Below are 26,626 nucleotides of genomic sequence, written 5' to 3' on the forward strand. Positions count from 1 at the left end.
CGCTGCTGAATATTAATCTGCCGGGGAATTTGAGTTGTCCTGAGGACCTCGAGCAGGTCACCTCCAGGAGTCAGTCAGTCAGTCAGTCAGTCAGTCCAAGGCAAAATTCCACAACAGATCCTATGGAGTGTTTGTTGAAAATACTGATTCCTTCTGGTGTCCCCCTGAAATATCCAGTGTTTCACACTAATAATAGCTAGCTTTTAGAGAGGAGCTAGCTAGCATTTGAGGTTGCAAAACACTTTGCATATGTTATTTTAGAGATTCTTCTACTCACCCTGGAAGGCATGTGATTTATAATCCCCATTTTCCAGATGTGGAACCTAAGGCCCTGAGTGGTGATTACGCAGGTTTCCACAACTGGTGTCTGAGCCTGATTGGATCTCATTCTCTTCTTCCAAGCCCAGCACTTTAACCCACCGTACCACCTAACTATCTGCTTATTTTTCCTGCCTGTGTCATCCTGAAACTGATTAGCCCTCCCTAGCCTTCATCTCTTTCAGTCAATTAGCTCCTACCATAGGTAGAACATGGTATTGGGTGTGTTAACTTGGAAATAACACAGAACAACAAAGCAGTCAGTAAAAACCAAGTCTTTAATCAGGTAAGTGTTCTGTTTTGGCCTCCATGAAGAGTCAGTTGCCTAAAAACCACACAAAGCCAAGGGCTCTGGGACTCTGGAAACTGTATCTCTGGGAGAATGCACTGTGCTAGATGATTCTTCAAAGAGTGACAGAACTTGGGGGTCTTTTATGCTCTCTGGAGAACTTGTACAGCTGACATGCATAGACAGGCTGCAGCCAGCAGCTGGGGCATCAGGGAATGGTCAGTTATAATGAATATAAAAGGAAAAGGTCAAACCAAGAGCTGGGCTTCCTGAGAGAGGACTCTAATACCAGGGAGAAGCTACTAAGAGAAATAAGGTCCTCAACCTTGACTCTGCCTTGCAGTCCCACTCAAACTGGGGTCACCAAACACTTCAAGGTCTTTTGTTCATTCCAGAACAGGTGTGTCTGGAACTTCTTCAGGGTGAGTTCTCAGGGGGCAAACTTGAAACTTGCAGAAAATCCAGATGACAGGTGCCTAGGAAGGCATAAAGAGGATCATTCAATTCCAGGCATGTTTAAAAAGTGCCTACTATGTGGTAGCAGGCTAGCATAGACTGTACCAGGCATACAGAAATCAAAATGTAGTAGTTTATTGTTGAGCCCTGGAAAAAGACTGAATCAGAACAATTACTAAAGATTAAGCTGACATAACAGAGAGAAAGTAAATACTGTTTTGAATCATTGTGGTAGGTCTGTCGAGTGGGAGGGTAGGTCTAAAAAGGAAAATCCTCTGCTTGTGCTTTTCTAGAGGCACCTTAGCCAGGGTTCCCCGAGCAAGGACTTGTGGAGTCCAGTCTGTGTTGGCTGCCCAAGGAGTAGACTCAGAGCAGGAACCTTGCCTGAAACACTTACAACTGACAATCCCCCAGGAGACAGGTTGTGGCAAATAGACCCTAGTGTGTTTTTCATAGCTGAGTAAATATCTCTGACCTTCCCACACACTTTTCTTCAGTAGGCTCTGAGAAGAAAAGGCTCAAGGAAAAGTCAATGGCCCTACAGTTTGGAGAATGCTTAAGATTGGTGGGAGCTCCACAACCAAGCTACTGCAGAAGGCAGATGACACTAAATATAGCAATCAGGAATGAGGCGACTAGCAGTGAGCAGATGTCTCCCACTGGTTACAAGTGGAACTTATAAATCTATGCATGTTTCCACAAAAATCCATCTCTACTGATGGAAGAAGAATTTAAAGCCTTTTTTCCTAAATGCCAGTCAAGAATCTGTCTTTAAAGGGGCAGGTAGTTGGCTCAATGGATAAAGGGTCAGGCCTGGAGTTGGGTGGACCTAGGTTTAAATCCAATCTTGGGCTCTTCCTAGCTGTGTGACCCTGAGAAAGTAACTTAACTTCAATTATCTAGTCCTTACCACTCTTTTGCCTTTGAACCAATGCTTGTATCGATTCTAAGATAGAAGATAAAAATCTAAAAAAAAATTTAAGTATCTGTCTTTATGGAGTACAGATAGTATTTTATAGTTCAAATATGTGAATAGACATGCTGGCAACTATTGTCCTTTGTAAATTCATTTCAGTGCCGTAATAATTTAATAAGCATTTACTGTGGGCAAAATACTGCTATAAAGGAAAAAACCTTGAGATAAGACACAGTCCCAACTGGAAGAAAAGAATTATGAGGGTTTTATTGTGAAAATGTACTCACTACCTTTGAAAGCGGAATTTATTAGACTGAGTACCTAAAAGTCATTGCTACTCTGATTTCTAAGTACATATCCTTCTTTTCCTTCTTCCTTATTCTCATTTATTAACACCAATAATGATAATAATAGTTAATATTTATACAGTGCTTTAAAGTCTAAAAAGCACTTTGTATACATTTTCTCATCATCCTGTTCCTGTTCCCATCACATTCATGCACATGACTGATCCACCCGGGCAGCTATGGCAGTGGATGCCCTTGTAGGGAGAGAAATTGATCAATACATACACGTTTGCTGGGATTTCTGGAAAAGACATTTCAGAGAATTGTGGATTGGGGGTTTGACCTTTTGCAAGATCTGGTTTTATTTGATTTTTGTTGAGATTTTTTTTTGCCCATTGTTTAAATGTATGTCACTATCCTATCTGCTCCCTTTATCTAGAGTCAGCCTTTTTCATTCCTTACTTTCCCAAAGAGTTTGAGAAAATTAAGACTAGGAGTAACAAAAAATAGTAAAATGTTTAAATCTAGTTTTCAAAGCAGGACTATCAGGCATGTACCAAGTCTTCTCATCACCTATGTTGAATCAATAAACAAATGAACAAACATTTGTTAAGTACTTACTGGATGGTGGGTACTCTACCCAACTCTTAGGCTACAGATTGGAGAAATTCCATATATGTCTACAAATATAATTATAAAAGCTATTCCTGTCCCCTTTGGGCCAAATTTTGTACTTAATGTCATTCCAGTAGATAAAGGGAGGCAACTTGGTGCTATAATAAAAGCACTGGACCAGAAGTCAAAAGTTCTATCTTTTAGCCTAGATTCTACCAATAAGGAGGTCTGTGATATTAGGCATATGCAGCTTACCCCCTCCATGCCTCAATTTCCTTATCCGTATCTATACTTCTATGGAAAGATGAAGAAGGCTTTGTAGAAACCAATTTCATATTGTTTTAATTTTTATCATATTGTTTTTATATTCTGCACATGAAGAAAAATTTAGTACCTAAAAATAGCTGTCATTTCATCAGCTCAGGTCCTTCTTCCCTCTTCCAACATACATCACAACCCTGAAAACCATCTAGACTTTTTCATGAATTTCTGTGACTAAAAACATTTATTAACTAGTCTCCGAACTCCTAATGAGCATCTCCTTGCCTGACTATGCTGATCCTGGGACTGCAAACTCATCTAGACTAACAAACACTTAGCCCACGATACAGTTCAGGACTTCTCTGCCTTTCACCCCAGTGACAACCTTCATGAACTCCATACCAGAACAACAAAGGATGGTTTTAGCGAAAAACACTTTGAAAGTCACAATGGCAATATCTATATATTGTTGTTGTTGTTGTTGTTGTTATGCTTATCCAAATTGTCCAGGAAGTATGAAAGCTAAGTATTACCAGCTTTCTTTTTTTAATAACTTTTACCTTACATCTTATAATCAATATTGTGTATTGATCCCAAAGTGGAAGAGAAGTAAAAGCTAAGCAATGGATGTCAAGTGACTTGCACAGGGTCACACAGTTAGGAAGCACCAGAGACTAGTTTTGACCCCAGGACCTCCCATCTCTAGACCTGTCTCTCAATCCACAGAGCTGCCACCCAAATTTCATTCTATTATTAAAATAGAAATAGAATACAAATGGGTAGCTTGTACCATATAGCTTACTAAAGTTTTCAAAGTGCTGGAATAGGAAGCATTTATATAGCATCTTCAGGGTTTGCAAAGCATTTTACATATATTCTTTCATTTGGTCCTGATGACAAGTCTATGAAGTCATTGCTATTATTACCCACCCTTCACAAATAAGGAAACTGAGGTTGAGTGACTACCAAAAAGCACTAAAGGACTACCCAATGCCAGACACTGCACATGGAAATAGTAAAATCAGAATTCAAACCCTGGTCCTCTTGGTGTAGAATAATATTCTGCATTAATATCATTGGAGTAGGAATGACTGTATAGAAATGTATACTCCCCATTATAATGTCACATGTAAGTGTTAGAGGATCCAACTTTTTTCTCTTTAAGTAATTAATCATATTATAATAACAAGTTTCTGTTTAATTGGATAGTTTGCAGAAGGCATGAAAAAATTATTAAATGACACCTAAAATGATATCTTACCATGCTTACAGTAAAGCCCATCTTTTGAATTCTTTTTCATTTAAAAAAAAATATGTTTCAATATGTGTATATAGTCAAGTCCAGAAGTTTTCAAGAATGATTAAAACCGAAATAAATTAGGGCTGAGACCATATATTTCCCAGGAAACTCAAAGAGAATTTTTATAGCTGAGTTTTAATTTCAGAACCTGCAAAAAAAAGAGCTTGGGGGGAGAAATCCTGGCAGATTCTTAACTATGGTAGTAGTATTAGCTGGTACTTTAATATGGCCCATTTGTAAATGCCTGGACTAGGCCACAGGGCCCCTGATGGAGCAGCAGCAGCAGCAGCAGCAGCAGCAGCAGCAGCAGCACGGCACTGAATGAAATCTTACCCATGCCCTTAAAAGAGATGTTGGCTTCCTGAAATAATAGCCCCTTCCAAAATCATATGCAGATATTTTCTGTGTATGTAGTGTTTGTGTGCTAGTCTCAGGCAGAAAATTTGCAATGAATATTTTATGGAATACTTTTGGAATTTCTTTCATTTGTTCTCTTGGAGGGCATTGTCTACTGTAGTTTCATTGTTAACAAAATATACCCACCATCCCTTCCCCCCACTGAATAATACCACAGCTGCAGTAAATGGGAATCCTGGGTCCTATTTAATTTATGGTAATAATATTTGTTGTGCTGTGATTCATATTTCGCTTGTCTCTCTTATTAATTTATCATTTAATTTTTCCAAATTTCAAAATACCATAGGCTATTTATAACAGATGCCTTTCAAAAAGACCACTATAACATTGTTGCTTGTGAGCAGCAAATCCATCCTTTGAAAGCACAAGATTCATTGAAGATATTTCTTCCAGTGAGTGAAACCCCTCAATGATGAGATAATAAGAAAGCTGAAATCATCATTTCCTATTGTCTTCTTGTCAACAGAATGAGAAGCCCATTGTAATGGTAGTCTTACTCTACACTGTCCGCTTTTGTTTATTTTGTAATGTTTCCAAGATTTCCTTAGTTTTCTGTATCCCCAGAACAAATTAGTTTTGGCCACTGCTTAAGATTATCTCTTTGTTGGTCTTAACTTTGCTCAGTTCTTCTTTTTTAGCATTCCTTTGCTTTTACAGAGCAACTTATTTCTAAAGGATACAGAATGACCTGCGTTTATCAGACTGGGGGGGGGGTTGTTGTTTTTTTAACTGTAGATAAAATTACAGAGTGTCAGAGAAGGAAGAAGCCTTAGAGGTCATCTAATTCAAGCTAGACCTGAACAAGAATCCTCTCTACAGTATTCTGGCTACCTAGCACCCCTGAGGCAGCCCATTCCAATTTAAGAAATTCTTGCATACATTAAGCTCACATTTATCTCTTTTCAATTTTCACCTATAGCTTTTCCATCTGGGGTTAAACAGAACAAGCTTTCCCTCTTCCATGTGCAAATACTTCAATGGTAGAAGATAGCTATCACAAGCATAATTTTCAAAGTGTTGTCACACATATCTCATATGTCAGGGAATTCTCTAGACTAAAAAGAATGGAAGCTCTTGGGATTGGCTCACCCATCAGCAGGAGTCTAATGACTGTGGATCAAAGATAGGAAGCCAAACTAAAAGCAAAGAAATGTATTAGGATTATACAGAAGACTGCTCGAGCTGATAGCAGCTTCGGTTTCTTAGGATGTAGATTGGGTTTTTATAACTTTGCAGGCCTACTTAGAATACACAAGAAATCAGGAACATTCTGCTGCAACTTAGAACAGATAAATAACACTTTTCATAGGAGAAGGAAGGGTAGAGAAAAGGAAGTTGCTCAAGGGAGAAAAGTTCTTCTGGGGGAGCATTTACTATGGAACAAACAATTGTTATCAGAATAAGACATTCTCCATTCAAAGACTAGGAGAGTCTACTAAATAATTTTTATAATTTTGAAAGAAGCCCTTTTAGTCAAAACTGCAGAACTGAAAGAACAATTCTGGCAAGACTACAAAGGGTCTCTTTTGCAAGGTCAACAAATAATTGTTTCAACAGTGGATGAGACCATCTGCTTTGCCATGTCCTTGAATTAGTCTGTTATATTTCATTTCTTCTTTAAGAGTGGTTAGGGATTTTCCACTAAAGGGCCACCAGGTAGCTGGGGGATATCTAGATTTTTAGTCCATCAAGATGGCATGAAACAATTGCGCTTCCTCTTTTTCCTGTACACATGTATATCAAGACATGCCCTACTAGATCCCCAGGGTAGGCATAATATTAACCCTATTTTACAGGTGAGAAAATTGAGACATAGAGAATCTTGCCCCAGTTCCCCCAGGCAGAATCTACAACATAGTGCAAATGAACGAACAATATCTCTGAAGCTAGAGCCCTGGGACTACTCTTCATAATGTTGTGACCTTGCTGATTCTCAAGTACACTCCTCCATCAAGTAACGGTACTGGCCTAGACAGTCTCTAGGTCTTGTGATCTCAAAGGATTCAAATCCAAGCCTTCCAACTCAGAGTTCACTCGTCTTCCTGTTGTTCCATCCTATATTTCATGAAGCCTCCATAAACTATGTGCAAGATGGAAATCTCTCTCTCTCTCTCTCCCTCCCACACACACACACACACACACACACACACACACACACACACACACACACATACACACATTTTTTGTAGGTGAGAAACTGGAATTCTCATGGTAAATTGGGAATCTAAAGTCCATGACTTATAATTACAATAGAGTTGTGTTTCTAGTAATTTTGGGACAGGAAATTAAAGACCTCAAGAGAAAAGCATCAGTTAGTCGACAGCCAGCTTGAATGTACCTCAGAAACCATCTACCCAAGCCCTTTGTTTTACAGATGAGGATATTGAAGTCCTGGAATGCTAAATGATACTCATGTCATAGAGAGCCAAGTCCTCTCTGACTCCAGAGCTAGATCTCTTTCCATTGTACCAAACTGTCTCCTCAAGACTAAACCTTGGAAGGCTCAATAACCTTGCTCTGAATATGGGTTCAGAGGCAGGGCATGAATTAGTTCTTCCTGAATATGAAAGCTCGCCTCTATTCATTCTAACATGGCGCCCCTCCAGAAGGTATGTAACTTAGAAAACAAAGAAATATAAAATCCCTCCAAAAGGTACTCCCTTAAAGATGAAGAGGGGGAAAAAGCTTGAGAAAGCAAAAGTTTAAGGAATCAAATTCTTCCAGATTTCAGATATATAGAGAAACATAAGAGATGGTAGAAAGGGCAAGGGCTTGACATGCCAAAAAAAGAAAATGAAAAATGAAAATGAAATGAAAAGAAAGAGCAAGGGACTTGGCATTAAAAGGCCCATATTTGAGTTCCATCTCTGCCACTTACTGGCAGGAGGAATTGAGTAATTCACTTAATCACTCTGTGCCTTAGTTTCCTAACTCAAATAATTAGAATGATATTTGTATTGGCTATGAGGTCACAGCCTTGTTGTGAGTCCCAAATCATATATGTGAAAAATACATGGCAAATATAAATGTGCCAAATAAACACAAATTATTAGTAAGCCAAGCTAATATCTACACAGCTGTGTCCTAGAACCAGTAGTGAGAATAAGCCCGCTGGAGATTTAGGGCTTCAGGTTCATCAATATAGGGTTATAATTGACTTGGTTTTATATCATGAATTCCCTTGAAGTTTGAGTATTTTTTTTGCTCAAAATGGTGCTGCTTTCATTATCCCAGAAACATTTTCATGAAAATATAGTAGCAGCAAAAGAAGAATTTATAGGGAAATTCTTAATAGCTTGTTTGAAAGCCTTCAACATGTGAGCAAAGGGATAAAGAGAGCAGTGGCCTTCTAGACCAAAACTAGGATCACATATCTTTCACATTTCCCTGAAACATTTTGTGCCCTATTTAATTCAAGTGTATAGAATTTGGAACCAAAACTCTGGTGTATAAATTCCAACTCCATGTGTTCAGATTTAGACAAGGAATCATGGTATCATAAGTGACAAGAATGCTGGATTTGGAGTCAAAAGACCAGGCTGGGTTCAAAGTCCTGAATTATCACATACCAGTTTGACCTTAGACAAGTCACTTAAATGTTTTTAGGTCTTAAATCAAGGCTAATAGGTCTAATAATGCTTACACTCCCTTTTTCAATCCTAAAGAATTTAGCTAAAGGGTCACACTAACAACCTATTAGTTAAGCATTGATATGTTACTTATATGATGCAGCATTTAATCTCCAATCTGGTAATATGAGTAATTCACCTTTATATAGCCTTTTAAGGTTTAAAAAGTGCTTTCCTCAAAGTAACCCTTTGTGGCAGATTGGCACAAATATTACTCTTTTCATTTTACAGATGGGGAAACTGAGATTCACACAGTAAATATAAAAAAACAAGACTCTTCTACTTCTGTAGGTTTAGTGCTCTTTCCATAGGACCATACTGCATATGGTTTCCCTTGCCATAAATAGTAAAGCCAAAATAACAGCATCATTCTGAGTAACTTGTGGTCGTGAAATAAATAAATAAATAAATGAACAAACAAACAAACAAACAAATAAATAAATAAATAAATAAATAAATAAATAAATAAATAAATAAATAAATAAATGAATATGATACCATAAAATAAAGATCACTTTTTGCAAACTACCTACATTGATGCATACTTTCCCCCTGACGCCTGCTAGCCATCCTGTTTAGGTGCCCTGTCATCCTAATCTGCTCTCCCATAGGTTTGTGTCCTCCCTCATGGCATCTCCCATCACCCAGGAAATATTGTTCCTTACTCATCTAACTTTGAAATTTCCCATGGCATTGTGGAATGAATGGCATGACCAGGAGTTTATTTTTAGTTTGGAATTAGATCAGTGGGTAGATCTGTGATTATACTGGCAGTGGGAATTCCCAGTGAGGAAACTCCCTTTACCAATGGAGATTCCCATCTGTTCTGTAATTTCTATAATTGTCTGGGACCTTGGGAGGTTTAGTAACTTTCACTGGATCACACAGCTAATATGGATTCAGAGGCAGAGCATGAATCTCGTTCTTCCCTAATGTGAAAGCTGGCCTCTATGCTGATTCTGATATAATTCCCCTCCAGAAGGTGTGTTTTTTTTTTGAAGGAAATATGACATCAGGAAAAGAACTCTAGATTTAGACTTTTAAAAAATGCTCCTTGAGGGCAGGAATTATATCCTAGCCAAACTTTACTGCTGCCTCCCTGATCAAATACATTGTTGTTATTACTAGTTTTGTGACCATGGGCAAATTAAATTAATTTCTTTGAGCCTGTTCCTACATTTTCAAAATGACTGCACTTCGTGGTACCTCAAAAAAAATTGTATTATCCTAATCATCATTATCTCTACTCTATATCTTGTGACTTTGAGGATGAAAACCAGTTAATTGATCATATGACCTATTAATGTGACTTCTGCAATGATTTTCTTGAGTCAGATTTTGAAACTCCATCTAATTTGCCTAAAGTATTTATGATGAAACACTTAACTATCAAGCCAAATAGGGAGAGATTTGGGGAGAAGAGGGGAATAAACTAAGACTGCCATACTTTTTCAGCAGCCTTCAATCACATTGAATAGGCAACTTCATTCAGAACCATTTATGCAAGGAAGGATCTCCTCAATCAAGAGTCTGATATGATTCTAAAGCTATTAAAGGAAGAGAGAAAGGAAATGAGCATTTATTACATGCCTACTCTGTGCTAGGCACTATGCTAAACACTTTATAAATATCACATTTGATCCTCACAACAGTGCTGAAAAGTAGATGCTATTAACCCCATCTTCCGCTTGAGGAAACTGAGGCAAATAGAGATTAAGTAACTTCTCCCACAGCTAGTAACTATTTGAGGCCAGTGAATTTAGTTCGTCCTGACTCCAGACCCAGAACAGTCTGCACTAAACTAAGTACCTTCCTTTCAAGGGTTATCTTATCAGTCTAGGATGAAGCTAGGATACAAGCTCTAATTTGAAACTAACCTAGGTCAACATTGGTTCCCCTTGACCCACCTTCATAGAGTATCCATTTCTAGGATGCCTGGAATTTCTTATCAGCTTGTGAAGTGAACATCCCAGATGGAGGCAGGAACCCTGGACATTCTTGAGCAGATAAAAATTACCCACAGCCAATAGAACTGTCCATCATCTAATAGATGCACTGAACCACCTGATGTAAATTGGTAGCACTACTAGGGAAAGGAGTTGCAGGATTTATCCCAGTCCAGATCCATCCTAGAAAACCACAATAGTAGAGTCTTAACTATGGGGATGCAAAGGTCTATAGTAACTTACATTTGGAAAAGACGTTGGAGATCATCTATTCCAGTTGTTACAAACCATGGGATAGGGAAACGTGTGAGGGACTCAAAACTATTGCAAAGGAGTAAATCTATATGCATATTAAGCATCCTCCTTTAGATTTTCATTTAGCTTCAACAAAATATGTAGCAAATCAGTATAATAAATGAGCAAACATTTGGTAGACTCAAAAAGTGTACTACCCATATATATCCAAACATATATTTTTCATATCACCACCATTGTTCATTAAAACAAAAATGAATTTTAAACTGTTTCTGAAATCAAGTTTTTTTATCATCATGTTTTTCCCTATTAATTGTACAACTTCTATCATATGGTATTCTGTGAAATGTTTTAACATTTGAAAGGCATCATAATTGAAAAGTTTGGGGACCACTGATTTAATTCAATACACTCATTTTATACTGAAGGAAAGTGTGGCCTATAATCTACCACAAACAGTAGATTATATACCTAAAGTTATATGAGCTAATAAGTTACTTTGAACTGAAGTCTTCTGATTCCAAAGCCTCTGACTTTTTATTTTACCATGAGGCTGATAAAGTTTAGGAGATCTTAGATATATAAGAAAGAATATTTCCATACCTAATGGCAGTTGGTAGGCTCTAGAACCTGCTAGTTAAATTCAGAGAGCATGATATTAATGTTTTATTCCGATTTATGCTCAAATAAACTAAAGAGATGCTATGCTGTTTTCCGTATTTTACAGATGAATAAACTGAGGCACAGGGAGATTAAGTGACTCCCCCACAGTCACACAGCCGGAGAGGACTAGGATTAGACCTCAGAGCTCCTGACCCCCAGACCTGTGTCTTTCCCTTTGAGCCACCACGCTGCCTCCCTACTTAAGAGAAAATACTTTCTGTAAGGTAAATGGTGGTCTCTTCTTTACCTTTGGACATATGGAGTGTGCCTGAAAAGACAGAAGTTTATCACATATACCTAGTAGAGCAATACAATCTATAAGTACGTATTTAGTGCTAAGTAACAGAACTAGGAGTTTTAACCTTTTCTCTATTTATTTCCAGTGCTAGTTGTTTAGGTGATTTTTAAAATATCTGTTAACTTATCATTTGATTTAACGAACCTTCAATTTTCTTACAACAGATTTGAAGGCCAAACAAAACTTAGCTCACTAAATCTGTCATCCTATGCTTTTATGAAAAGTTCCATTTGCTTACATAATTTCTAACCTATGAGTTGGAAGGAGATCATCCCAGGTGAAAAAGACACAATCATTGGAAGAGATATGATATAATGATAAATGGTCTAGAGGACATGGGTTCAAATCCCTTTTTTGCTACTTAGCTTAGAACTTTGGATTATTTGCTTAACATTTTTGAGCAGCAGAGACTATGACTAGCTAAACTGTGTTATAGATATGTATGTCAAAAACAAAGAAGGGAGAAACCAAGAGAAACATTTAAATATGAAAAAACAACAGGTGTATTTTTGTGGACAAGTAGACAAAGTTATGCATTTATATGCCTATGAAGCAACACAAAACCTTTCAGAGTTAGAAAGTTAGGAATCATCTCATCCAGTCTCCTTATTTTACAGAGGACAAAGCTGAGACAGAAAAAAAAGTATTTACCCATAGTTTCATAGCTAACAGGAGGCTGGAACAGGAATAGAATCTAGCTTTCCTGACTCCATTTCCCAATCTCTATTAACTGTGCTATATTGATAATAAATCACCTTTCCACAAAATCAGCCATCTTAGAGAATGACATGGGGAGGAGGGACAGGGAGAGAAACATAAATGATATAAATCAGAGTGGCCCTGAAGCAGGACGACAAATTCTAAATAATGCTTCTATTCACTGCACAGTATTTTCCCATTCTCTAACATATAGGAAATAGTTCCTATCCTGGTCACTCTTAAAATCTTTGAAATTTGTCTTCCCATCCCATCTCCTCTTTCTACCACCTTCTAAGAACCCCAATTATCAAGCCATCCTTCAGCTTAAAAAGTACCTCTGCCATGAGACCTTTCATGACTCTGTGGTTATTAGCTTGTCTCCACCACCACCAGTTCCTCTGTATTTATTTTGTATATTTGCTCAGATTGTTTCTCCCCATAGAATGTAAATTCCTTAAGGGTAGGAACAGTTTCATATATATTTTAGTACAAAAGCATGGTGCCGGATATATGGGACTTAATAAATTCTTATTTATTAATTGATTGAAATGAAAAAGAATCTGATATCAGTTATTTGTCTTTTGTTGATAACTGATTTATTATACTGTGGTCTTGAATTCATTCACACTAACATGCTATCTAAATTATCATTTGCATTTTAATTGTTTAATCTAATTATCAACAGAAAGGCATTTCCTATATCAGAGAGTAGAGAAGAAATTTGGGGAACTGGAGAAGTCCATGAAATCATACTAGGTATATTCACAAGCTGAGGTATGGAAGTCACTGCCTTCCCATTTCCGCAACCAGTGTTATCCACTACAAGTCTAAATGAGCTGCAGATATGAGCAAATGGACTTGAAGGAATCATATAGCTAAAGACCAGCAAATAGTAGTCATCCGCAAACACTGAAATTAGAAACTAGCAGACATCCAGGAGAAAGCAGAAATACATACCCACCAGACATTTTTCTCCAAGGAAAAAGGAACCCTTGAAACTTCTGTCACTGTCTTTGAGTTTTTGCTGCCAGTCTGACCCCTCGCACCTATAAATCTGCCAGCAGTCATCTTCCTCCTCTCCATAGCCACCTTTAAACCTTCCCTCAACTCTCCCCAGCCTCATCACTTTTCTCTACTGAGAAATCAAAGCACAGAATCAAAGAACTTTGGGGACTAGAAAGGATATTCAGGATCGTCAAAACAAAACTCATTTCAAATTTGAGGAAACTGAGGCTCCAAGAGGAAGAAGGATTTGTCCAAGGAAGCAGCATATTATCATTTAAAAAAACATGAGTTTGGAATTAGATGATCTGGTTTGGAATTATAACTCTCATCATTTGCTGGCTGGGATACATTAGGCAAGTCCCTGCCTTCATGAGGTCTTTGTTTCTTCATCTGTTAAGTAAGGGAGTTGGATGAGTTGATGTCTATATTCCCTTTCCATTTCAAAATTCAAGGTCCCACCACTAGCAAACAGGGAAGGCAGTACTCAAAAAATACTTCTAACTCTAATTAAGCTCTACTTTTTTTCTTCTGTCCTTCAATGGATACTCCTAGAACATTTTACTACATTTTAGCTTGGGTTGAATTATCTTTTTGTACTACAGCTTAGATTTACCTGACATTCAGGAATTCATTCATCAGCTTCTTAATTTTTTTCTTCCTCTGAGAGAGACATTACCTTTATAGGCCTTAATTTCTGTTGAAAGAGATGGGGGGGGGGGAGTGACAGGAAGACACGAGTTTATTAAGTAGGGAGGTGTCACAATGAGAGCTGTATCTTAAGAAAATCACTTTAGCAGCTATCAGAAGACTAATGCAAAAAATAAGGCATGAGGTGATGAGAGCCTTCACTAGAGTGGTGGCAGTGTCAGAGGGGAGAAGAGGAGATATTCAAGAGATACTGCAAAGGTGAAACCAATACTTGGCAACATCTTTGACATGGGAGATAAGATAGTGAGAAACCCAGGGTGACTCCTATGTTGCAAGCCTGAGGAACTGGAAGAATGATGTCACCCTCCACAGAAATAGGAAAAACAAGAGAGGAGAGGCACAGAGGGAAAGAAAATGAGTTCTGTTTGAGGCATATTGAGTTTAACGTGTCTACTGGACATCCAGAGCAAGATGTCTAAATGGCAGTTGGAAATGTGAAAATGGAGGGCAGCAGAGAGAATGGTGTAGGAATGGTAAATTTGAAAATCAGCCATATAGTGATGGTAATTAAATCTGTGGGAGCTGAGGAGACCATCAAATGAAGCAGAATATAGGAAGAAGAGAAGGACACCTATGATTAGAGGGGATCCATCAAAGACAGAGGACTGGTCAGATAGGTAGGAGAATGTATTCATCATTGAATGGAGAGACCCACTCTTATGCCCTCAAAATATAGGTACAACAGGAGATAGAGGCCTGACATTGAAAGCAAGGTTACCCTTTGTTATACTGGAGGTTCTCCATATGCCATTTGAGAGGCTAAGCTGGAAGAAAGGGGTGGCAGATGTCTTGGGCTGGTATAGATGGAAATCATTGCTTTGTAGCAGATGGAAGATGCCTGGCCTGGCCCCAACAAAACCTTTTCTCAGGAAATACACTGTGCCACTAAGCAGGAAATAGAAGGCTTGGGGCACTAGAGTACCCACAATCTGAAGTCTTCTCACCTGAAGAGGCTGGATATGAGGCAGCATCAGGAAAAGGAATACTCATTACCAAGTGGTAGAAGGAGTCTCAGAGTCAATTAGTTTAGAGGTAAGGAAACTATGGCCCAGGGAGGCTCATGAAAGTAATATCAGAGGTAGAACTGGAACCCAGTTTTTCTTCCAGTTTCCAAAGTCAGGGCATCTTCCATTTTGCCCCACTGCTAGTTAAAAATCAATATTCTTCTTCTTCATTGGAGGGGGGGATTGTAATATAGTGAAAAGATCCCTTTCGTTAGTCAGGAGGGAATTGGTTTCACATTCTAACTCTGAAATCCTAACCCAGGTATGCTGCTGATTTCAATTTTCTCATCTATAAAATGGGCATAATGATGCTTATGCTGGTATTATAAGTATCTCAGAGGGTTATTATGAGTTTCAAATGAAATAATGCATGCAATGCATGTTGAAATCTTTAAAGTACTATATGAATTTAATTTTTTCATCTACTGCAATGAATGTTCTTAGAATCCATAGGATCTTTCTGCTAATTAATTTAGTCATCTTTTGAATATGTTAGATCATTTGCCTTCATAAATATCCCTGTGAGTAGCAAGTGGTGTGTTTTATTATACTTATTTTTACAGATATAAAATTAGAAGGGAGCAGTATCTAGTGCACCAGTGTAACAGCAACATCAAATGAATCAAAATGATTTTGTGATTCAGCATCCAGCCACTAATCAGCCTAACTTTGAAACAAACAAAATCTCAGGAGAACCAGTCTTGTGATTATTGAGAGACTTTTGGTCATGTTGGGACACAGATTTTAACCAAGGATGGAAATTCTTTATGTGTTCATTGTGCCACTTCTGGGCCCAAAAGCTACAGCGAAATGAATTTCAGCTCAATTCAAAGAAAAATTTCCTATCAATTAGAGCTGTACAAAAAATACAGTTGACTGTCATGTTGGAATATAAAGGATTCCTATCATGAGAGAATTGAATTATCACTTATTGGTGATATTGTTGATGAAGAAGGGATTTAACCAGATGATCATTGAGGTCTCTTCCAACTTTGAGATTGCCTGATTGTTTGAGAACCTGTAAACAGAGAAGTGAGTTCAAGCCCCACCTCATACCACCTTTTTATGTGACCTTGATCAAGCTCCTTAATAATCCCTGTGTACCTCAGTTTCTTCAACTATAAAATGGAGATAATAATATTACCTACTTCACAGAACTGTTGTGAAGATCAAAAGAAATAATAAAGATCACACATCATAGAGTCATTTGATTCTTTCAAGGCGATGCTTTCTTCTGCCCTCTATGGAGGATTATGTTGCCTGTGCTAGGCATCTTGCTTCTGAATTTCCCTCGGTATCTGTGCTGGTCTCTGCTCTCCGCTATGCTTTGCTGGTTCTCAGCTACATACAAGGCTATCTGCTTCTTTCTGGTGACAAGGGCTAAAACTCTCAGTCCCTTTTACAGTCTGAGGCTAGGTAGCCTGAGCTCACCATAGCCTTATGTGTCTGGACAGCCAAAATAAACAAGGAGAGGATGTGGGCTAAGATAAGGTCTATTCTTTTAATTGACTCCTCACATGCTTTCAGTCAAGGTCCCTGGCCCCAATCACCTATGTAACCAGGGATTAGGAAATCCCTTTTTAGCTCTTGTCAAATCCCAGACTGTCAGTATGCATCCCCTAAATCCAGTTTGGGGACTACACACACAAACAAAAACAAACACACAGAACTTGATGGAGCTGGAATGACAAAGGACCTCTCAATTGCCTTATGTTTCTCCTTAGCATTCAAATAAAGCTGGAGAAAGAATTAAAGGAATAGGTGAATCTGGCAGGGTTGAAAGCCTCCACCATGTTCTACATTCCAGTCTTTTCATGCATACATTCCAACAACAGAATTGCTGATCTTTGTTTAACTTCTTGACCAGCAAAAAAGTACAGATCCATATATACATAAATAAATTCCAGTCATGAAGAGGTAGGAAAAGAATTCAGATCCTCTAATTTGTCACACCTGTGTTTTTCACACTAATTAAATACTACAGACTATATACTTAGTTAATTTCTATGGTTATTTGTTTAATTTTATTTAAATAATTTATATATTTATACATATAAATTATATATTTATAAATTTAAATAAATGTATTATTTTAAATTATGTTCTCAGAAGTCTCCCCTATGAGTTCAACTTTTACCTCTCTGTAGATGATTCCCAAATGTATCTTCATCTCTTTCTTGAGTTCTGGTCTCATATCTCCAGTTGCCTGCTAGACATGTCCATTCATATGTCCTATAGGCATCTCAAGTTCAACATGACTAAAACAGAGCTCATTTTCTTTCCCACTTAATTCATTACTTCTCCTAATTTCCCTATTTCTGTCAGGGACATTACCATTCTTACAACCACTTAGGTGTACAAGCTAGGTGTCATACTTGACTCTTCCCTATCATTCATACTTTATATCCAGCAAGATGCTGAAGTCTAGGCAATTTTACTTCATCATCATCTCCTATATACTTCCCCTTCTTCCTATCACACCATAAACATTCTAACTCAAGCCTCAGTCTCCTTTTAGCCACACTATTGCAAAAGCCCCCTTATCAGTTTTCCTGTATCTATCTTTGCTCTCTCTTCAATCCATTTTCCACACAGCTGTCAAATTATTTTTTCCCCTAAAGCACAAGTCTGATTTTCACTATACTGACCAAGTTTCCAGTTTGCCTTTAGGATAAAAAAATTAAAAATCTCTTTTTTGACACTGAAGTTTATTCACAACCTATAAGACCCCAGCCTCTTTTTTAGAAAATTATACATTATTTCCTGTTATATACTCTACACTCTAGTTAGACTAGCAGGTTTGTTATTCTCTTTAATATAAAATTCCATTCCCCACTGCCATATCTTTGCACAGGATTTTTCCATGTCAGGAAAGGACTCCCTTCTTGGAATGCCTGGATCCCTTTAAACTAAAGTATTGTCAACTTTAAGGGACCTTCTATAATTTCCCCCAGTTGTCAGTATTGGACCCAAATTACTTTCTATTTATTTTGTAAAGAGCCAATACATATTCAGTATTTACCTATGAACTTATTTCATCATCCTCAATACTACCCTGATCATCTCAAACACATATTCCTTAGTATGACTATAAGATACTTAAAAGAAGAGAAAATTTCACTTTTGTACTTATATCTCCAGGTCCTAACCCAATTATAGACCCATAGCATGTACTTAATTAAGGATTGTTTGTTGATTGAATGAATGAATCATTTTTCTTATTTTATCAGAAGTTATAGCATCACCGCTCTATACCTAAAAGGGTCCTCAAAGGATATATAGTCCAACCTCCTCAATTTATAGATAAGGAAACTGAGGCACAATGCTATAAATGATTTGTCTGAGATATCCCAGATAGTGTGAGAAACAGGGTTTCAAATGAAACATCCTAACTTAAGAGCTCTTTCTAGTGGATAATCTCACAGCTACATTGTGATTGTCACCCACCTTTTTTGTGTGTGATAGTGACATGAGCTGATCTAATGTTTCTTCTTCTGTTATCTGGTGTTTTTCTCCTAAGCTGATTATTTAGAACAATTAAATTCTTCTCTCCCTCCATATAGGAGAAAAAATACTTTAATTTATACTACCTATGAGAGCAAGTTAGAGTCTACTTTGTTTTCCCAGAGTCCTTTGCTTTCTAGTTTCCTTCTTGAATCGTTTCTTCCTCTTCAAGAATTCTTTTTCCCAGTCAAACTGTATTTTAGAGTATTGTGTTCAGTTCTATACAAGTTGTTTTAGAAGAGATACTGACCAATGGAAACATGACCAAATTGAAGAGTAGGGAGCTCAAGCCTTTCCATATAAGCTTTCAACATAGGAAATGGAAGCAACAAGACCTTAGAATCATAGATCTAGAGGTGAACAGTATGTGTTACTTATTGGACACATAAAACTATTTTCCAATGTATGTATTTCATGTAAAAGAAGGGACTATCATGTGGTGTGGTACAGGAGTTCATAACCAGGGTACCTTGAACCTATTTTTGTTTTTTTAACCTTTACCTTAAGTCTTAGAATCAATATTAAATTGGTTCCAAGGCAGAAGAGTGGTAAGGGCTATCTGCATCTCCAAGACTGATTCTCAATCCATTGAGCTACCTCACTGCCAACCTGGAAGCTGCTTTAAAAAATATTTTGATAAATTCATTTCAGTATAATTGTTTTAGATTCAGATTTTTTACATATTTAAAAATATTCTGAGGCAAGGCCCATCAGTTTCTCTAAACAGCCAAAGGGATAAATGATTTTAAAAAATGTTAGGAAGCCTGGGATAGAGGAAAAAGCACTTGGTCTGGAGTCAAGTTTAAATCCTAGCTCTGACAATCACTAAATGTGTGATGAGGCAAATCATTTTATCTCTCTGGGCTTTGATATTCTCATACATAAAATGAAGGGGCCAGAAAAGATGACCTTTATGGCTTCTTCTAGCTCTAAATCTAGCTAGCTCTATTCTCTCTAACCACAGCTATAGCTTGACCCCAAGAAACGGAAGGGGGAGAGTGTTAGAACTGTCATACAAAGTGAGTGTTAAGGAAAGACAGATTTTAGATCAACATAAAGAAGAAATTATTAATCTTTGCAGTTGTTCAAAAGTGGATTGGACTTTTTCATGAGATATTTATTTTCCTAATTTTCTGATCACAAAGATAAGAAAAACACTTAAGTAAAAAGAAATTTTATGATAGGAATTTTCAAAATCAATGGATACTTAAAAGATAAATTGAACTCCCTAAATTTTATTTAAATAATAATAATTAATAATAACATATTTGTATAGTACTTTAAGATTTGCAAAGTGATCTTTATATTACCTCATATGATTCTTGCAGGTCGATATTATTATCCCCATTTTCTAGATGAAGAGAATTAGGCAGAGAGAGGTTATGAGATTTTCCCAGGCTCCAATGGTTATTAAGTGTTGGAGGCAGAATTAGAATTCAGATCTTCCTGTCTCCAAGTCCCATATTCTCTCCACTGTGCCACCTAACTGTCTCTAGTTTTTTTATTTTTATTTTTAACTTTCTTCATTTCTCAAAAAAAAAGAAATTTTATAAATTTATTCAAGAAGTATTTATAACATTTATATATATATATATATATACATATGTATATATATATATATATATATATAACATTTATAACATATAATGTTGTGGGACAATATAGGGTATTATAGACACTACAAGTAGCTTTAAGTAAGGTGCAAATTTAGGGTTGAGACTGATAAATCACCAGGGATTTAATTTCAAAATCCCAATAAAAATACTCAAGTCAGTTTGGGAATTTTATGGTGGTTTGATTAATATAGAGGGAAGGAATTATGAAGAAGAGAGAGGGGCAAGGGTATAAGATTTCTCTGGCCTAGTCTGAGCCAAGGGGAGTTCAGAGACCTTCCAGCCATGAGGTATCCTCTGAGATGAGGGGCCTCCTAGGAGAATGGCGTTTTAGGAAAAGTAAAGGAAAAAAAAAGAATCAGCCTAAACTGAAAGCTCAGGGAAGACCTCACCTGACCCACGCCAAGATGTCAAAACGCTGCCATGAACCACACCTCTAGTCACACCCAACATCATTGAGAGAGAGACCCCAAGCTCAACTCCTCCGCTGGCAAAGAGAGAGAGGAGAGAGGAAGTGAGGCAAATATATAGACTCTTAATCATTAGAAATCAAGGAATAAAGAAGATACAAAATAAAGACCACGTGCCCATGGCTGGTTAGCCATTTTTTAGGCAACCCCACTCACCACCATCAATACTGATTCTTCATCAAAATGACCGAGCCTCCAAAGCCCATGCCCTTTATCCTCTACCTACAGGAAGTACGTAATGACAGGAAGTCAGTGGGCTCTTGGGATATGTAGTTCTTTTTTAAGGTAACAGATTTTCAATCATACATTTAGGACTAATTATGAGAAACTAAGAGTAATTCCCTTTATAGTTTACAATTAACCTGAATGTCACATTTTCCTTCCTTTTGCTTTCTTATGTATAGATTTGTATATATAATGTTTCTAAGGGGTTAGAGTTGGCTGGCATCCTCAAAGACAACCAGATATGAGAAATAGGATGTGGCCCAAAAAGAAAAGAAAAAAAGAAAGAACTCCAGAAAGGAGTATAGCATGGTTAAAGGAACAGAAGCAGGTGTGTGACCATGACACAGTAAGAAAGCCAGACTTAGAGTGAATAGTGCATCCTAGGAAGGAATAAGAAATAAGGTTGGATAGATTGAAAAATAGATGTGCTAAGGTGTGTGAATTAGGCAGAGGGCTTTAGAATTTAGAATTAACAGCAACCAGAAATATTTAAAGTTCATAGGAATTACTAGATTCAGAGATAAACTGGAACTCTAAGATCTTATAGTTCACTGCCTTCATTTTACAGATAAAGAAATTGAGATCCAAAGAGGAAAGTTGACCAAGGTCACAAAAATAATAAGTGGGAAAGACAGGAATCAATTACAATTCCATCAACTCCAATTCCAACACACTCTTTAAACCATATGACTCTAATACTTGCTAGTAAGGTGATGAAAGAAACTGAGCAATTAGAGTAAAGAATTGAATCTTGGAGACTTAGAGACAATTAGACCAGAATATGGAGCAATTTGAAAGGCATGAGAGCATAATAACTCAGATTAGAGTTGTGGCATAGAAAATGATGAATTCAGTCTTCCTTAAAAAGAAGTTATGGGAGGGGCAGCTGGGTGGCTCAGTGGATTGAGAGCCAGGCCCAGTGATGGGAGGTGCTAGGTTCAAATTTGGTAAGGGTTTAAAAAAAATAAAGAAGTTATGGGAGATCAGATAGGTGGCTCAGTGGAAGGAAAGCCAGGCTTGGAAATGGAAAGTTCTAAGTTCAAATTTGGCCTTAAACACTTCCTGGCTGTGTGATCTTGAACAAGTCATTTACTCCCCATTACCTAGCCCTTGCTATTCTTCTGCCTTAGAACCAATATACAATATCTATTCTAAGGTAGAAAATAAGTGAGATATGTGTTTATCTATAATCACACTAAGCTGTAAGTGACAGTAATATCTAAGTAGAAATGTCCTGTAGATAATGTGGGAAATATGAAATTGAAAGTTGGTGGGTCAAGAAATCTTGAATGAAAATCAGAATAGGGTCTTTAGAAAGAAAATTTTGAATTATAAAGCAATGTCCATCCCTGTGAATAAGAAACTAATATCTGCGTTAAAAAGGAGGAAAGATTCAGGTGGTATCTCATTTGAGAAATGATATGTCACCATTTTCAGCATACTCAAGTTACTGACTGCCACACCAAGATCTTCTCTGTGCTGTTGTGTGTCTACAAACCATTGAAAACCATATATTAAAAAAATCAAAATCCCACAATTCTAAAGGCATGCTAGAAATACTCATTGTGCAAGAAAATAGGCTTCAGGGTACAACCAACAATTACTTGTGCATAAGAATATATATATATATATAAAGAATATCATCAATGATGTATCCAGAAAAGTAAATTGGTTTGTAATATAGGAAGAATGAGAAATAACAAATGGATGGCTTGAGTACTGTACTGTATACACCTTATATTAATACCCCTACTCATTAACGATATCATTTGCAGAAGATATGGACATGACTTATACAAGATGAGAGAAATTGGATGGTCTGCCATCAGTAGCATGGAGGGATTAACCATCCTGATGAAATCCCATTCCGAAATAAGTATTTCTATTCAGGAAAATGGTCTGTGTAATTGAAAATCTTGTGCCTTTGAACTAATTTCCCAGGAGCCCACTGACTTCCTGTCATTACATGCTGACGTAGACAGGAGATAAATAGATTGGTCTTCCATGGCTAGCTCTCTTTCCTTTCTGGGTCGGGACATTGGTGGAGCAGGCTGTTTGAACAGGTATATTAGCCATGGGGTTTTTTATTTTTAATTTTCTTCATTTCTCAAAAAAAAAGAAATTTTATAACTATTTTCAAATTTCAATAGAATTAGAATGTGGTTTCTAGTAAATGTCTGAATTTAAGATCATTTTCCATTATAACTGGTTGTTCAGATTGAAGGGTAATGAGGGCAAGATCTGTATCCTATATTTCTTTGCTGTCTCTATAGTGAATAACAGTGATTTTCACATAGTAGTTAATCAAAATATATTTGATGATCACTGAGAGAAGATGATTTCTTTTAGTTTAAGGAGAAATGAGAAGAGGACTAACATTTAGAACATGATAGCGTAAAGTCAAACTTTAGCAAAAAGAAGATTCAGTATGGGGAGCTGTGTAGTGTAGCTGTGGTAGTTGTCTAAGTATTCTAAGGGCTATCAAGTAGTTGATAGACTATTAGTTTGCAGATAAGAATTTTATGGTATAAAGCAACCTTCCTTTTTCTATCTTCTTTCTTTATGCCAACTTGTTTGCCCCAACCTGCACACATTCTAGCAGGTTGGGAGAATGAGGGTGGTTTCCAAATGGATCAGCCATATGGCTATAACTCTTTCTCAAAATACTAAGAGTAACCCTGAAGTGGGAAAGCTATATTATACACTACTGTAGCTGCTAAGCCCCCATCAGTGTGCTTCCCATCTAAATAAATCATCAAGATGGTACTATTGGTTCTTAATGAAATGCAAAAGAAGAATTATCACAGCACTCCATTTGCAAACCTAGTTTACGTTTTCCTATAAATGTGTAAAATATTGATAGGGAAGACTGTGCCAAACTCATGAAAGAATAGTTTGGAGGACATGAGTAGAAAAACTCATATGATCTGGAAATTCACAATTCTGGAATTCAGGCCCTGATGTCTTTGATTCTCATAAGGAAAAGTCTTCACCAAAGTCATCTACTGGACAAAGTTGTTTCTCCACTATTTACTCCACTCACATCTCTACTTGTTTTGGTCTTAAGGAAGTATTACTTTCTTTTTAGCAAAAACAGTTTTTATAAGCCAAGGATTTTCAAAGCTATTCAGATCAGTTCTCTTGTTGATGGAGTTATTCATTTCTTGTTCCATAAAGAAATTATTTGTATTATCTCTTATCACCTTATTTCATGAAATTGATTTTTTTCTTCCATTCCCCTGAGATAATTCACTCAGTTGTTCCTAGCAGATGTTTTGGTAGCCTATGTCCCCAAAATAATATATATTTTAAAAAATAATAGCAGCTAACATTTTGAGAGTGCTTTAATATTTAAAAAGCACTCTCCCACAGGTTATATCATTCAATCCACACAGAAATCTTGTGGGGTAGGTACTTTTATTATCTCCATTTTACAGATTATCAAACTGAGCCTATGTGAGATTAAATGACTTGTCAGTAGTCATACAGCTAGTATTAATAACAGCAACAATCATAAAGCATGATAAGATTTCCAAGCCCTTTATATATGTTGTTTCATTTGATATTCACAATAAACCTGCAAGAGAGGTGCTATTTTCATCATCATTTTACCAATGAGAAAATTAAGGTAGTCAGAAGTTATGATATTCTGAAGATCACGTAGCTAGTAAGTATCTGATATAGGGGTTGAACTAAAGTTCATCTGATTCTAAGTTCAGTACTCTATTCATCACTTAGATGCCTTGATCAGTCAGTTAGCTTCTATTTCATTACTTCTAAGAAATGGAAACCCATTACCTCCCAAGGCACCTCATTCCAATTTTGTATTTTTCTAATTATTGGATTTTTTCTGCCATTTATTGAGTCAAAAGTTTCTTCTCAAACTTCTAATGTGTGTTCTCTATTTCTTCTCTATAGCCAAACCAAACAAATAGTCTGTCAGCTACATGATGGCTCTTCAAATACTTAGAGAGTTACCATTGTCACACTATGTACCTCCTCACACCAAATCTTATCTTCTCTTTGGCTGAAGTTTTTCCAGTTCCTTTTCCATATCTTGTATGGCATAGTTTCTGTTCTTTTTACCATTCTAGCTACTCTTCTTCACATCATGTTCTCCTTGTCAATGGCTTTTCTCAAAAATGGTACTTAGATCTGAACACAACTCTCTCTCTCTCTCTCTCTCTCTCTCTCTCTCTCTCTCTCTCTCTCTCTCTCTCTCTCTCTGTCCCTCTCTGTCTCTCTGTCTTTTTTTTCTCTCTCTCTACACACACACACACAAGGATTAAGGAAACTATTACCTCTCTAATTCTGCAACTACAGTGACTAGAGGACTGATCCTGGAGTCAAAAAGACTTGAGTTCAAAATTAACCTCATATACTTACTAGTAATGTGCCTTTAGGCAAGTCAGCTAACCTCTGTTTGCCCCAGTTTCTTCAACTATAAAATTGGGATAGAATATACAATCTACCTCAGCAGGCTATTGTAAGGATCTAATGTAATATTTATAAAGGACTTAGCACAATAGCATATAGTGAACACTATATAAATACTATCTAGCTACTTTTAATGTCATCTGTGATATTAGCTTTTCTTAACTTTAGTTTTTGACTCATATTGTGTGTACTTTTAAAAAATTAGAACTATATATAATTCCTGAGGCTGATAGATATTACTAAGCCCATTTATAGATAAGAAAAATAAGGCACAAATAAAATTTAACTTATAATCATACAAAATAACAACTGAGTCAAAACTAGACCTGGTCTCGAAGCCACAGACCCATGTTCTTTCCATTAGACTGCAGCATCCTAGGGAGTCACCTGGTGCTCTAAAAGGGCAAATGAAGGGAATCCTTATGGCCAATGCAGCCTGGTGATTTTCATGCCAGCAGCTCTCAAAGAAACTGAAAAATGTCAGATGGCTTTGTGGAACCTCCCAATACTTCTCTCTGAGAGGTACTTGCATAATACCCTAATTTCTTTTCCCACAACTTCCTTTTTGTCCACTGTTATAAATTGGAAGGCTACATTCTTTCATTGTTTGTGAAACAGCTCCAGCATTCGGTATTTTTTTTCCATCATTCATCTATTTTTCTGTCACTCTCTGAGCCCATAATCCTCAATATTCAGCTCCTTGACCCTTCATAGGTCTCTTTCCATACTCTCCCTATTTTCTAGAAGGCAACCTGAACTCTCTCCTAATGTATCAGCTGGGTCTGCTGTTTTTATTTAGTTCATATGGATTCAGAGGGTTTTTTCCGCCTGACTGCAAGGGTCATATTCCATGTCAATATCTCATTTCTTAAGGGTCCTCCAGGGTTACAGAGTCAAAGAATTCTCTCTTAGCTTTTAACTTCTCTGGGGTATTCATGAACCCAAGACCATGGAAAGAAATTGCTAGTTGACTTGAGGGTACTTGTTAGGACCAGAATCTCTAGAGTCTAAAAGGAAGCTTGATGAGAGGCAATATGTTATAGAGGATAATATTTCGCACTTAGTATCAGGAGACATAGGTTCACAACTAATTTATGAGTTGTGTGACCCACTGTGATCACTTAACCACTCTGAGTTTCAGTTTATTCCCTGGCAAATGGGAATAGTAATAGTATTCACACAACCTACTTCACAGAGCTATCAAGGGAAAGGATTTTGTTAAACTTAGTGATCTAGTAATGCCTGCTATTATCATTATGTTTGGCATCATCTGTTCAGATTTCCCAGCTGCACAAAATATGGGAAATATAT

The 26,626-nt window shown here is 37.0% G+C and overlaps 1 protein-coding gene and 1 long non-coding RNA gene across 27 annotated transcripts in view; one reads left to right on the forward strand and one right to left on the reverse strand.

The window, feature by feature from the left end:
* The window catches only part of MYT1L (myelin transcription factor 1 like), a 730,943-nt gene that overhangs the window by 391,189 nt on the left and 313,128 nt on the right, over window positions 1-26,626 (forward strand). For 10 of the 26 annotated variants that reach the window (XM_056813380.1, XM_056813367.1, XM_056813370.1 and 7 more), the window contains one exon: window positions 11,417-11,576. The exons of the other annotated variants lie outside the window; for them this stretch is intronic. The gene's annotated coding sequence lies outside the window, so the exon portion shown is untranslated. The remainder of the gene's footprint in view (window positions 1-11,416; window positions 11,577-26,626) is intronic. 26 annotated transcript variants of the gene reach the window in all.
* LOC130456519 (uncharacterized) lies at window positions 313-20,873 on the reverse strand. Its single transcript, XR_008915516.1, has 4 exons — window positions 20,810-20,873; window positions 20,576-20,670; window positions 13,968-14,048; window positions 313-1,083 (listed from the first exon to the last, which is right to left on the reverse strand). It is a non-coding gene; the product is annotated as an uncharacterized LOC130456519 (long non-coding RNA).

The sequence above is a fragment of the Monodelphis domestica genome, chromosome 1 (assembly GCF_027887165.1).
Source record: "Monodelphis domestica isolate mMonDom1 chromosome 1, mMonDom1.pri, whole genome shotgun sequence".
NCBI lineage: Eukaryota > Metazoa > Chordata > Mammalia > Didelphimorphia > Didelphidae > Monodelphis > Monodelphis domestica.